Consider the following 15,718-nt stretch of genomic DNA (forward strand, 5'->3'; position numbering starts at 1 on the left):
GCTGCTGCTAATACGGCTAGTGCTGATGATCACACTATGTCTTTTTCTCTATACGTTGCTTGTGTCCCCTTCCTTCCTTTACAATTCCACAGACTGAGTAGTATTGAACTCCCGCGGGATGTGTTGTCTGGTCAACCATGACAGCCACAACAATCGTGGCGTTTCCCGCGGTGGAGTGTGACGCTCGTGTGTTTTGCGGGGGGGGGGCCTCCTGACAGCGTGCCGTTCTCAGGGCCGCGCACGATGCAAACAAACGCCACTCCGCTGTCAAGCCGCCAGCCTTCCTCTGACAGAGGCTATGGGAAAAACTGAAAATGGTCTGTCAGACTCGGTCACAATGATTCACCCTGGGTTCTGATGCACTTCCTGACAGATGGGCTGTCCTAATGCACCGTCCCCCCGCCCCTGTTGCTCTCGCCCCGCTCCCCGCTCCCCCCCCGCCCCCCTCCCCTGCAAGCGATGCTGGCGTCGGCACGGTGATTGATAGAATCGCGCAGGCAGAGGCGAGCGGTGTCAACACGTGTTGCCCCGGCGGGGGTCTGCATCGTTGGGGTACAGTTAACGCTCTACACCCCCCCCCCCCCCCCCCCCCATCACTACCACCCCCCGCCCGCCCCCGCCATCCATCTCCGCTCGACTCGCAGTCATCGCACAGGTCTCCTAACAAATGTCACAGGTGTCAGTCTTGCTTGTAGTTTCGCTCTACTGTTCTGGAGTTCAGCCAAGAGCTGGCAGACAAAGGGAGGAGGAGAAGGGGGCTGAATACAAACAAGGGGAGTCTCCGTGGTGACATTTCAGAGAGCGCTTGTTTTGTTGCTGGCCCGTGCCAACGCAATTGTGGGTGAGTCACCTTTGAAGACCTCTGTTGACGTGCTTGGTTTGCTTGACACGGCTAACGACGTGTCCAGCACGGTGGATGGCTTTGTTTGTTTATTTATTGTTTTGGCTTTGTTTGTTAATTTTGAAATTATTTATTTATTTGGGTCTTCATCTCAATCAATAAAGAACTGTATTGCAATCCTTTTTTTCTACGGGGGCCGCACCCACTCCTGATGCGGTATTGTACCTGGTTTGCCTTTTGGTGTTGCACATTTAGCTTGGCTATTTATTTTCTTTGACCAGCTCCCCTTTGTTGTTTGATTTCATGGTGAGTGTCTGCAGCCTATCATTTACTTGTAGTGCAATATCACAATTATATATTTATAATTTGTACTTGTAAATGCCCTTAAGAGAAAACTGCAGGTCTTTGAAGTGGACTATAACTGGTTGTCATTGTCCTGCTATCCAAGCAAATGTATAATTTAAATGGTTTATCATTGGTAGGAACATATAGGATACATATATAGGAACATGTCCAGAAAGAAGCAAAGGGCTGCTATGTCATTACGCTCACTTTGACAATAGAAGTATTGTGTTGTGCCTGCATGCCTTCCCCATAGTCACGGCTAAAAGTTATAATTACAAAAGCGAGCTGCACTTCTCACAACATCGTTCAAGATTACTGGCACGGTAGGAACATTAGTGGGGGCCGTTAGCTAGGGGCTGTCACTGTACTCAATGTGCTCCTATGCTGGAAGCTCCCTCCATCAGCACCACCCCCACCAGCCCATCCTCTTTCCTGACCCCCCAAACGCTTCCCCCCTTCATAGCTTTATCCACCCACCCTCCTCCTCCTCCTCCTCGCCTCCTCCTCCGCTGTCGCCACGGCCGCACTCATATCCATTACACGGCTCCGCTCCTGTGATAAATCTGTCTGTCAGCAAGACATCATAATCAAATTGTTCCAGAGGTCATTTAACATTGCAGAGGCGGAGACTGCGCCGGAGCACCTCGGAAGATCCGGCTGAAACGCAATTTATGTGTCAGAGATGAATTGTGGGGATGAAACATTTACACAGAAAATGAACTGTCTCGCTGACTGAAATAGCCTTGTTAGGGCTGACCGTGTCACTCTATCTTGCTAACCTCCATCATCTGTATTTAGTTGCAGTCGCCCCGCCGTTGCTGACTGCCTGACTGTGGCTGGCATAAATAAGCCATCATATTTATTTTCTGTTGACGAAGGGCCGTATTCCTTCATTACTCTTTCATGTACAGCTGCCCCATCGCTTTGTCTTGTTTTCTTTTCAAACCGGGCCCAGCTAGCAGTCATTTGTGAGGACGCAGGCTTTGTTAAATTAAAAAAATGACTGATGTTTGAATCGTCCTATTTATTGTGCAGATTTGCTGAGTTGACCCATTAAAAGATAGACAATTTGGTTAAAACTATACCCGGCGTTGAAGAATTACCTACAAAACTTACAAGGCTGATAAGGACAACAAAGAACGGCCTTGTCTACCGGATTAGAGAGCCAGCGTTAGAACCAGTGCCTGAGTATCCCATCGGGTTGGGAAGTCTAATTGCCTTGATTAATTAGCAGGAGAGCCACTCGACTCGGAGAGAAGACATCCTTTCGCGGTTGGCAACGTTCTTCGTTCGTACGTTCAAAATGATATCTGGCTTGATAAAACAAATGAAATGGCATTGAATATTTAAGATATTTAAGACATGTTTTGCTGACGGTGTGGGATGCTGACAAGGGAATATAAAAGTGTTCATATCATATTTATGTGACACAGAGTAGAGCTCATTTGGTTGACGTGCTGCAAACTTCTGAGTAAATTGAAAATCCATTTTGCAACTGCCGATATTTATTTTATTACCTTTCCATCTATTTATTTACATTCTTATTCGTAACCTCAGCGGGAGAAGTTGTGTGTGCGTGGGTTATTTGTTTGTGTGTTAATAATTAGCACAATAACTCCAAAGCTAATTTCAATGCGTTCCCCATGATTATCCTATTAGTGATAAGAATAACGAATTAGGAGGGCCTCCAACTTCATTAGTTATACTTTTAATCAAGTCAATTTCAAGGAACCTGATGGGATACTTAAGCAGTGATTCCAGTGTTGGTGCTCTGATCGAGTTGTCTACGCTGTTGTTGTCCTCATGAGCCTGCTGTTTTCCTGAGGTAATTCTTCAGCGCCATGGTTAGCTTAAGGCTGATGGTCATTCTTTTTAATTGGTCGACAGCGTGCAACAAATTGAATGATCCAAACCCTTTTAATTGACCGGCTAATGGTTTAATTTCTTTGAGGGGATGATTGTTGTTGTCGTTTTGAAATGCCTATTCAACGCATGCTAGCGAGCGATGGTGGTGGTGTACAACTTCTGAACACACAGAAGTACAAACTTCTTGCGAGGGGTTTGTGAGTGGGTTATTGCGAGAACATCAAGGACGGTGTCGTACTTGTTTTTGAAGCGAAATAAACATTTACAAATTAATAATTGATTTTATCTGTGTTATTTGGGGGGATGGGATGAGAAAATATGAGCATTTGGGGTTCTTCAAAGAGCGGCTGATATACCTAATGCATAAATAATACACTCCACTTTCAAGTGTAAAGTCACACTTTTGCCTCCGGTGCCTTCGTCCTGTGTACCTCTCCATTCTCTGCAATAACACAACACATACAGCAAATACACACAATGAGGAAAAGAATCATAACATAGAAAGGGCAACAGAGGGATCTCTTGGGAATGGCACTGGGAAACAACTCCTCCTCAAGTGAGGACCCACAATTCATTTTAATAAATCAGCCTCCTAGTTGGTAGAATCCACTGGTCAGGCTGGTCGGGCGATCCATCTATCGTACATCTGGGTGGACTCTCCTACACAGGAGGTCACTACAGCGTTGATTTTTAAATGGCTTTGTAACGGCTTATCAACATCACACCTGATTGTCAAATAGGAGCCCTTTAACATACATGTCCCCGATCCTTCCTCATTCAGCAGTATTATAATGAGTGTTCCTTGTTTTGCCATAGGGAAAGTATATTAACATGAGGTAGTAGCAACATGTTCTGATACAAAGATGTACACTTTGTAGGAATAAAAAAGATGTGAACTTTGTATAAGGCCTATGCTAAGGATTAGCTAGGAGTAGTTGGGAGCTAGCTACACATAAACTTATATGTGTATTTCTGTTTCGACTGTATCAGACATTCATTTGATCTATTTGTTACAGAGAAAGAAACGGTTCAGGAAAAATCCCTGAAAAGCCTAATCAAAGTGCTCATCAAGGTTAAACTAGGTGGGATGAGCAAGCATCCAGGGAAACAATGGCACAACAGTGTTTTGGCTAAGGGAACGCTGTTGAGACTGATTCAATTGCAGGCCTTTGTTTTGGCTCTATCAGCTTTTGATAATAGGAGGTTTGTAAGAGGTGGGACGTATTTATTTGGTATTGTACTGTAAATATAATAATGTGTTTATGTGTGTGCATGCGCTTGGCTGTATGTGGGAATATTTGTTTTTGTGTTTCGCTAAAGACGTTCCATTTGTGTGTCTACTTCGGAGGACCCTATTTTGTGTGCATGTGTTTGTGTTTAAAAATCCATTTTCTGAAAATGTTGTTGATTGGAAGGCAGACGTCACCATTGATTCCAGACATTGACCGCCGTCCATGGCTGAGTTTCTCAGGATCCATGGAGTCGTGTATTTAGCTCAACTTGACAGAACACACGTATCGTCAATTAGAACACTAAGTGACAATTCATATTTCCAAAAAGCTTGCTGCGGAAGGGAGGAGGAGACATCCTGCCTCGTTAAGACTGATAACATCTGCAATGCATCACTCAAAATATACAAAAGATGCAAAATAAAAGTTTGGAGGCAACATTCAGAACAACACTCTATTTCCAGGCAATGAAAAGCTTTGTGATACAGAGTTCTCACTGCTTGTCGCGTGTGACACACTGATAGATTATCATCTAGTTCACTGAGACCGTCGCGTTCACCGAGACCGCCGCGTTCACCGAGACCGCCGCGTTCATTGAGACCGCCTCCACCTCCACATTTTGCACGCATTGCTTCCCCCCCACCTCTAGTGCTCCATCCCTTCATTTAACTCTGAACAACCCCCTTTGGGTGCCCCGGCGGCTTACCGGGTAGAGCGCCTATCTGAACGTACCTGTAGGCTCCACCCCGAATCCCGCCCCTGGTCATGTGCTTCCTCTCCTCCCCTCCATCTCCCATGCCTTCCTCTCTATCTAACTCTATAATAAAGAATAAAAATGCATAAACGCATTATGATAATAATATATAATATATCTAAATGTATTTAATAGAATACAATGAACACCTACCCCTCTGAAGGTCTCTGCACAGCCCTGGTGTGTGTCAGAGAAGCATTTGAACTTTAACTGTTGAATCGGTATGCTTTGTGTCAAATTTGTTAAGATTGGACTATTTGAAAGACGTGTGGAGTCTGTCCTTGAATGAACTGTGTGAAGTGTTTTCACATCAGACATCGTTTTTGCAGCCTCGCTTTTTCTTATTTAGTGCTGGTTTACTTGAGCAACACCTTCATTCAACGGTAACACTACACCTCAGTGTCATGTGCATTGGACAAACACAGAGCGAACGAGATGAGTGACAAGATCAAACGCAGGGGAGTCGTTTTACAGCTGGGGAATTGGAGCCATCCTTGTTTAACATGGATCAAGTACTTTTCTGCTCGCTTCAATACGCACGCACGCACGCACGCACGCACGCACGCACGCACGCACGCACGCACGCACGCACGCACGCACGCACACAGACAGAGAACATTGTAGCGTAAACCCACAGGGTATATCTTTAGCTATGCAACAGTACAGGGGTTCACGTTCAAAATGAACCAATGTCACACAATTCTCCTGCCTGCTTTTTAAGTGAGCAAAAGACTCAAGTTTGGCGATAACAACGGTGGTTAGAGCAAGCGGGCTGCTGTAAAGCCTGTGCTATCATTGCATCGGGATTCAGTCCATTTAATTAAAAGTCTGTTATAGAGCGCTCCTGTTCGAAGAGTGGAGACAATGCAGGAAGTGTGCACTGAGCTAGTGAACAGTGTAAGATGTTGAGGGTTGATGACCGCGGACGCTTGCCTCTCGTAGGCCTAATGAGACCCGGTCCGCTGGCGTCTCATCCTTATCAAGTCCCCTCTAATGAGAGGCTAGATGTAGAGCTACTCTGATCAATGGTATTACGAGTGGGGTTAAAGAGAGGGAGAGAGGGAGAGAGAGTGAGGGAGACAGCGAGGGGGGGAAATACAAAGAGAGTCCGAGAAATAAAAGGAGAGAGATGAAGAGAGGGATAGATAAATAGAGAGATGTGTGGAGAGAGGGAGAGCTTTACGAGAGAAGGAGATAGATGAAGAGAGGGATGGATATATAGAGAAATGGGTGGAGGGAGTGAGCTTAAAGAGAGATGAAGACAGGGACAGATATAGAGAGGGGGAGATGGAGAAGGAATGGAGTTGTACTCCTTGGTTTTCATCATCTTGTTTTGTCATGCTTAATGATAATGCCCTCGATGCATGGATTGCGGATCGTGTTTTACTTTGTTTTGCAATTACAGGGCAAAGCAGCATACATGCAGGAAGTATGTAACAGTTGCAGCTTGATGGCATGACTGAACACACACGCACGCACGCACGCACGCACGCACACACACAAAATAACACCTAATAACGGAGACACACACACATAAACACAAAAGTGCAAATACACATTTAAAAAACACAAAATCCAATAATGTTTCACAAGAGGTAATTAGGAGTTGTCCCCGGTTTGATTTCCTGTCCATTTTGATTTTGTCATTCGGGACCCTATAACAGCAAACCAGGCTCTAATAGCATATTGCTTACACATTTTGTAGTACGACCACAGCCACATGGAAAAGATGTTGATAATAATATCCGTTTCCGTTTCATGAATAGTTTTCAGCTTGATAATACAATCTTTCATCATTATGTTGTGTGTCACAGAATGCTCTAATCGTTTCCCTAAAGACTCAACTTGAAGAACAATAACAAACACATAGATGATGTTCATTAAAACATTTAATGATAGTTGGTGGTAAGGTGGACAGGTTTGGGGGGGGCCCTAGACAGAGGGGCCGATGGGATTTTTTTATTTATTTTTTTAGTTCAAATAGTTTAGTAACATAACTAAATCTCATGATAAAGATCGATCTAAATGCTTAGCGTATTAGTTTAATAAATTGGTATTGTTTAAAGTAAAGAATGCTGTGACTACTCTGTGAACACCCCTTGTAAAAAGCGCAAAAATGGTTCAGTCCAAACAGCTGATTTCACCGCGAATCGCACCTTGCTTACGGTGAGACTTTCTCATCTGGATGGAGATGCTGCAATATGTCACTCAAAGCCATAGTTAAAGAAATTGAAATCTGGCTCTCAGAAGGGAAAGGTGAAGAATGACAGGGGGAGAAGACAAAATGAAGGAAGTCAGGTTCTGACCAACTTATTTTCTAAGAAAGGTGTGCACAAATGTTTAAACACACAAGATGAAATCCCGTTCTTAACTACCTCCGTTATCTCCTCCTCAACACGTGTGTGCACGTGTTGAGGTGAGGAAGAGTGATAGAAAGGATTTAAATGATCTGATGGATGGAGTGAGAGAGAGCCGAATTGCATTCTGCCTGTGGTCAGTCACCTTTAAGTTTACCAATCTTCATTGGATGTAATTGGCATTTAAGTCTGAGGTGTGATTCGTTGCTTTGTTTATTCTATAGCATATTGCTTGGCATCTGTCAGCGTTGCTGAGCCAGCAGCAGCAGCAGCAACCAGTGGGAGAAGCAGGTAAGTTAGTGTGTTTGATGAGGATAAACGAGGAGAGAACACCTCTGATTGCAGCCACCTGATAAACCGCAAGAAACAAGCATCTGTTATCTACTTACTGAGCCCGTCTGCCTCTCTTTAATTAATTAACAGTCGCTAAACGCAGTTTTCCAGCCTTAAAGACATCTAATGCAGAATTATGACTCAGTTTACAAGATGAGATGAGATGGGATGGGATGTTGGACAAGTGGGCGAGGGTATTTACAACGAGACATGGATGTTTTTGGCGTACTAGCTGGGGCACTGCATTGCCTTGAAATGCAATGTCTTGTGGCCATTCTGGCTTGTATCCATATGCGTGTGTGTGTGTTTTTTCTTTGGGCATGTGTTTGAGACGAACAGAATGTGAGTGTTTTTTGGAGTAGGTGAGGAATCGTCATGGCGTGACTTAAAAAGTAAAGAGATGAAAAAGCTATTTGTTTATTTGAAGGAAATGAATGAATGATTGCTGCTGGTGTGTGTTTGTGTGTGTGTGTGTGTGTGTGTGTGTGTGTGCTTGTGTGTGCGCCTGTCTACGTTCCCCTATGACCTGCCGCATGTAACACCGACACACAAGTCTGTGTTTAATTTCGGCAAATGAAAAAAGAGGAACGGAGAGAGCGAAAGAGATAAAGAAAGAGAGAGAGAGAGAGAGAGAGAGAGAAGGAGAAAATTTGGAGAAGGAAGCAGAAGTGAGGGCAGAGGGAGTCCATCATGGAGGTGGAGTGGAGGCACTTGCCCAGGGCAAATGCATCCTGATGTCCTCTCTTTAGTGCAGGGAAATGAAATAGGGGAGGTGATGGAGGGGAGATGCCACTCGCCAGGCCCCAGCCCTGCCATCTTCTTATCACCAGCAGCAGCTTGTTGCTGCAGGGGTGCACACACACACGCACGCACGCACGCACGCACACGCGCACGCACGCACGCACACGCACACACGCACACACGCACACAGGCACACACACACAGGCACACACGCACACACACACAGGCACACACACACAGGCAAACACACACAGGCACACACACACAGGCACACACGCACACACACACAGGCACACACACACAGGCACACACACAGGCACACACACACAGGCACACACGCACACACACACAGGCACACACACACCTGGACAAACACACTCACACCCAACCACCCACACACAGGACAAACACACACACACACACACACACACCTGGACAATCACACACACACCCACCCACCCACACACGAGGACACACACACCTGGCCAAACACACACACACGGAGACACACACACAGAGAAGAGGCAGTGGTGGCAGTGGGACCAGAGGGGATCTACAGAGCGGGCCCACACAGACTATGAATGATGTATGAGTGACTGCTAACTCGATTCAAAACACAGGCAAACTTCAGCCGCAAGAGGTCCAGAAGGGTTATGAGCTGGACCAGACCAGGCTAGGGCAGGGGGACAGTGGGTTTTTTGATTCCGGCGGGGGCAGGGGGGGGGGGGGGGGGGGGGGGGGGGGGGGGGGGGGGGGGGGGGGGGGGTCAGAGGTTAATTGCCTTTCAAGTTGTCTCTAGGGTGGACCTTGGGTTTTTAGCAAAAAACGCTAGCTATTTTCTTAGTGTCAGGCACACACACACACACACACACACACACACACACACACACACACACACACACACACACAGTTAATGGTTATGGCAGGTTGACCTCTCTCTCTCTCTCTCTCTCTCTCTCTCTCTCTCTCTCTCTCTCTCTCTCTCTCTCTCTCTCTGGCATTCCTGTGGCAAACGGACCAATTTTCATAAACACATCTGTTCAGTTATACCTGCGAACCTTCAGATAATTAGCCCTCTTCCCTCCGGCTCCTGATGAATTTTTATTCCATCGAGCCGATGCTCATATCTCTCTTAAATTTATGCAACGCCAGAAAATGTAAATGAATCCCTCAGTCATCAGCTAATTGTTTCACCCTTCTCCCATCCGCAGCAGCAAAGCGGCAAGGTTTGGACGAAGACTGAACAGGTGGTTGAGTTGGATTACCACCGGATCCGTCTGACAAATCACAGCCAGTCAATAGAAACCTGAAACAGACGGGACCATCTAGCACAGATAGACATTGGGACATAATGACAGGCAGAGCAGAGAAAGACAAATACATGCACCCAGATCAACAGACAGACAGATTGACAGACAGATAGTTAGACTAAAGGATACTGTTAGACAGAAAGACAGACAGTTAGAGAGGCTGGCAGACACACGGACCGGAAGATGGATTGATTGATGGACAAATTAGAGGATTGATTCACAGAGACTAGAGACCATTCACTGTATGTTTAGTAACCATGGAAACAGGGTGCAGAGATCGCAGCAGCAGTTAAATAATGATAGCCGGCTTGTGATCCCAGGTATTTAGAGTTGAATAAAGGGACTGTGTGTTGTGTAAGATGTGACAGTGGTGACTGTGATTCCTTTTTAGGCAGACCCCGTTGCTATGGCACCTGCCCTTCCGTGCCTCCGATTATGGTGGCCATGATGGAGGTTGACTGGTGGTGTCTTGTGACAGTATTTCAATATGATCTAGTCAAATAAAAGATATGATTGGATTCTTGCTTTCGAGTCAACCGGGGGCATCGCAGGGGGTGAAGAAACGTATTGAGTTGGTGGGCCATATAGGCCCAAATAGACTAAATAAATATGCCTGAAAATATGAAGTTCCTCACGAGGTGGACCGGTGTGTTTGTCTTTGTCATAACGTTCCCTATATCGTAAGGTTGGCAAATTTAGAAAACTTTGACTGCTACCTTCTTTTGCCCAGTTGCAATCTAACGGTGATAGTTATTCTGGTCATCACAACAATGGATTTGATGCGACCAGTTTGTTTGACAAACCTTCTTTTCTGTTTTTCGTAGGCCTGCTCTGATGAGGTTGCACGTGCTTCTTTAAAATCTATTTTCTTTCCATTTTCACAGAAATGTACCCAAGTATTTTTTGTATTCTTTTGTAATATTTTTCAATTTTTCATGTTGACCCCCAGGGCCAGTGTAACAATCCCAGTGCACGGTGATGTTTCTTCAATCTTCTGCTTCGGTATTGTTGATTGGTATATGGGGGGTATATTCACATCAGTTCTCCCCCCGTAGCGGCTGAGGTTAATTATTCAAGGTAACGATAAAATAAAGAAGAAAAAAATGCTCCTGACAGTTTAGTGGAGTGTACTGGCGTTTTCTAGAGGCACTTTTATGGCGCATTTATGCAGGGTCTTTGCGCAGCTGGAGCCACTCACGCCAGTAAAATAAAATGCTGTGTCGGACCTTTGTGAAGTAATGACTGCTTCTCAACTCTGCAGTACTTTCATCACCAAGAGAAGCCCTGCAGCATGCTTGTGGAGCTTCTGTGCGGGTGTGTGGGGGTAACATTCAGATGACCGAATGATACTCTTAAAGTGACACACCAAAATGCCTGGTCATGTTAGAGTATTTTAATGGCTGCTTACTTGCTCCTCAGTCAGTTCATCGCAACAGTGATACCAGACACACACACCCACACACACAAGCACACACGGCTCCGTCCAAATTCACATTCAATCAATTTGCAGAAATAAACCGTGTCCAATTCCCATGGAAACATTTATTCCATTCAAATTGTGATTATGGATCAACATGGTGACCCTGAAAACACCCATAGCAAATCATTTTACTAAATGCATGACAGTGTGTGTGTGTGCAGGGCCGTTGCACCAAATCCTGGGCCCCTATACACGAGGTACTGATGGGCCCCCCCCCCCTCTCGATTGTTGACGGGGGGGGGGGGGTGGTAGAACGATTGTTGACGGGGGGGGGGGGGGGGGGTAGAACGATTGTTGACGGGGGGGGGGGGCATGTGCGACTCCTAACACTATGGGCTGGTAGATAGTTCGAATTTTTTTTTTTTTTTTTTGAGGCAGCCCCCCCATGACTGCCTCACTTTCCCCCGCAGTCCGGGGGTGTGTGTGTGTGTGTCAGTGACGTGCGGTGAAGTCAGTAAGTGGGTAGGCACTGAGTTATGAAAGCCAGATTACCTCATTTATTGTTTAGGCTAATAGGCTACGTGACAACAGTAGGCTAAGCAGGCATGGATGGCAGAACAGCCGCAGACTGGTGGCACAGCCACAAAGCCAATCCTTTTTCTCGTACCAATCCGTTTGAAACGAGCGAACAATTTTCGGTCCCTTTTTCTGCAAGAGTGCATCAAGTGTTGGCATAGGCCTCCCTTTTGCCAGTAGCTCATTTTTGCTAGTAAAGTTGAGTTTAGAGAAATTTCTTAGCTCTAAAATATCGGTAGATGTCACTGCTGTCATTTTAACTTTTTGAGTTTCGCGGGGATTACGTGTAGCCGGTGTAATGACGTCAGCTGCGCAAATGTCCAGTAATATCTCGATTTCGATTGGTCCATGTTTGATACATAGCGTAGATGATTACTGGCATAACATATTTACGTACAAAGGCACAGCAGAGTTGTGCCTTTCGGCGTAGATGTTAAAGAATACAGGATCGAAGTGCGCATGCGCCACATTAGTTTTTCGTTGCCGTTCACAATGAATGGACAGTAAAGGCACTGCTTATTCTACCGTTTTTTTGTATTTGATGTTGCGTAACTGATACAATTGTCATCGTAACGTCTAAACAATTGGAATAACGTATATATTGCATATATAAAACACAAGAATACTCGGTACAAATACAAGTTTATTAAATAAGATTATTTAATAAACATTTTTACGTTTGAATTTTGTCAGGGTAGGCAGTGCCTACCTTGCCTACCCTGACTGCACGTCACTGGTGTGTGTGTGTGTGTGTGTGTGTGTGTGTGTGTGTGTGTGTGTGTGTGTGTGTGTGTGTGTGTGTGTGTGTGTGTGTGTGTGTGTGTGTGTGTGTGTGTGTGTGTGTGCTTTGCTCATAAGTCGCACTATTATATTTGGGCACAAAACCAGGGGGAAACAAACATGTCTTTAATTATAAAAAAGTTTAAAAATTAGCAGCACGAAAAAGGGGCCACAGGAATAATAATTATGTAAATTAAAAGAGAAACTCCTTTTTATGCTTTAGGGTAGATGCATAAAACAAGCCATTAAGATGTGAGTTTGATCATCAGACAGGGAACTGTGTGTGTGTGGTTGTGCGTGTGTATGTGGGTGTGTGTGCTTGCGGGGATGTAGAAAAAAGATATAAGCAGCGCATCTGTAATAAATTACTACAAAGTCTGCACAGAATGAGACATCAGACAGCATTCTGTTGGAAACCAAATATATGTACATATATACATATATATCGTAATTATTATTCAGGTATCGTAATTATTATTCAGGTTGATTTTGCGATCACATTTGCGGCCTATTCTATATGTTTTGTCTTGTTTTATCCTCTGGAACTTGCACTTAAAATAATGTTCGTGGATGGGTGTTTTTTGTCAATGACTCGTCGAGAGCTGCCACTTTATTTGTATCGAAGAAGGTTTCTCTTTATCAACCTAAAAACAAAAAAAAAGTCAAGCCCTCGCTATCTTTTGAAGATAGGAAAACCTAACATAAGATGAAAGTGGAAAGATAAAAAAATAGTTATTTTATTCTTGGGAGACGGTCTGCCTGTCAACGCTGCTCTCATGTGATGACTGGCAGGAAGGGAAAGAGAGGCAAAGAGAGAGAGGCAGGGAGAAAGAGGCAAAGAGAGAGAGAGAGAGAGAGAGTGAATGTGCCTCTGGCCATCCAGAGGGTATGGAAAAAAATGATATTCTCACAATGGCTGCAGAGCAAGCCAGCGTCCCCGTGATAACACGGCTGCTTCAAGTGCCGGGAGGACCTTGGAACTCAAGTCCTCCTCCACAAACTTTTACACACAAGCCAATCATTTGATCGTCAATCACTTTGTCTCAATTAAATGAGCTGCTGCAGCGACAGAAGAATGTAAATCAAATCGATGTGTTTTTATTTATATATATATATATATATATATATATATACACACACCCACTTACATATCGATAGTAGAAAGATAGTAGCTGAAGGCTGAAGACATATACATTAGAATATCCCATGTGAAGTTTGAAAATCCAATCCAATGTATAATAACTCGAGGCTGAGCCCCCCCTGCAGTCACACAGCAGGAGGAGGGGGGAGAACACTCCACCCTCAGAGGCCTGTGCAGGGGCCTCGGCCCTCGCCACTCAAATAAAACAACCACCTCCACTGTGTGCAACTTAGAGGATCCTGCAAAGCCATCAAGGCCAACCGCTTATGGAGATTGGAGTCCAAAACCGCCAATAGGAAGATCACCGCAGGTGCAAGGATCAATTCCCACTTGATTGGGGACCAATTTAAAGCCTGCTGGAGTGATTCACTCTGCTCTCAGGGCACGGCCTGAGACAAGGGTAATGAGTTTTACACCGAGTCGCCTAATCTTAAACCACCGCCGACATCCCAAACACATTCACCACCACTCACCATCCTCTCCATGCCCCCTTCCCTCAGCCGTCCTGGTCGCCGTGAACGTGGAGCTATCTCAGAATAATAAGGCCTGTTATTGATGGCAGAAACCTTTTCCAGATGTGCAATCACTGAGTTGTGTCAAGTTTCCCAGACAAACATTCTTCTTCATATTTCTCTGAATACATCTGGCAGTCCTGCACAGCGTCTCAGATGTGTTGCGTGTTGGGACAGCGTTATCCCTTTTCGAAAGTGTCTGTAACAGGCTTTTGTGTGTGTTTATGTCTTGTGTGCGTATATATGTGTATGTGTGTGCGTGCATGCTTGCAACCATCCGTAGATCCCCTGGGTGTCTGTTGGATGACAAATGTGTGTGTGTGCATGTGTTTCTAACTTGGTTTCCACGCACGTGAGAGATTGTGTGTGTGTGTGTGTGTGTGTGTGTGTGTGTTGGTGTATCCTGCATGCGTGCATGTACACTTCGATGTGAGTGCATGCCGGTGTGGATCCTGCGTGCGTGTATGCATACATGCGAGTGCATGTGTGTGTGTGCATGAGTGTTTGTGTGTGCATGTGTGTGGGTGTGTTGCATGAACGTGTGTGTGTGTGTGTGTGTGCCTTCCCGCGCTGGGTTTCTGAGACCTGCTCGGGGTGGCCCATTGCACACCAGGTTTGGCGGAGGACAGATGGCGGGGAGGGACGTGAGTTGGATCTGCCAAGAAGCATTAGTCACACCCATTACTCACACGCTCTCTGCAGGAAGACAACAAGTGTGCTGCTGTCGTCCACATCGCAGGAATCTCCTATTAGCGATTAGCACAGGAAGGAGCTGCTGGGAAGCTCTTATAAATACGCAAAGCTTAGTCAGAGTCTGGAGAGGGTGGATGGCAAAAAACGGGACGTAATTGCCATCACGGGTCGTGTGTTGACGTCGTCATTTTTTTTCTATTGTCATCCCCAGCGTGTTTATTCTCCCTTTTAACTGCCGCCGCCAAGCCTTCCCAAGACTCTCCTCTCCAAATAAAACCACAAACTAGGCCGCGCGTCCCTTGTGGTGACGAACGCCACAAACACTACAGATCTAAAGGGTTAGGAGATGTGAGGGATCAGCAGTTTCAGCTGATACCCTGATAGGGGGGGGGGGAGAGAAGTGTCTTCAAGGTCGCCCCCTTTGCCACTTAACAGTCCCTTCTTGACATTCCCTCACATCTGAGGACAAACCCCGCCACCGTGTCTCCCCCCACAACCCCCACCCGCCCTCTCGCCCCCCGCACCACCCCTCCACTGTGCCCCGCTGAGGTGTAATCCAGGTCATGCCTCAATTTTCCCCTTTTAGAGTCTGCTAATTAAGTCACAAACAGACCCCACCCGGTGGGATGCGCCCCAACGTCTGCCGCCGAGACGGGAGAACTAATTGGTGGCACCCTTGTTTCCAGTGTAATTGCACTTATCTGCCGAGTCACCTTCGAGGGTCATTAAGAGGCTCCGGATTAATTGAGCGGAGCCGAGTGACAGAGAGGGGGGCGGGCGGCGGTTGAAAGACGGCAGCTGAATCACACGAGAGGCGCCG

This window comes from Gadus chalcogrammus, chromosome 13 (assembly GCF_026213295.1).
Source record: "Gadus chalcogrammus isolate NIFS_2021 chromosome 13, NIFS_Gcha_1.0, whole genome shotgun sequence".
Taxonomy (NCBI): Eukaryota; Metazoa; Chordata; class Actinopteri; order Gadiformes; family Gadidae; genus Gadus; species Gadus chalcogrammus.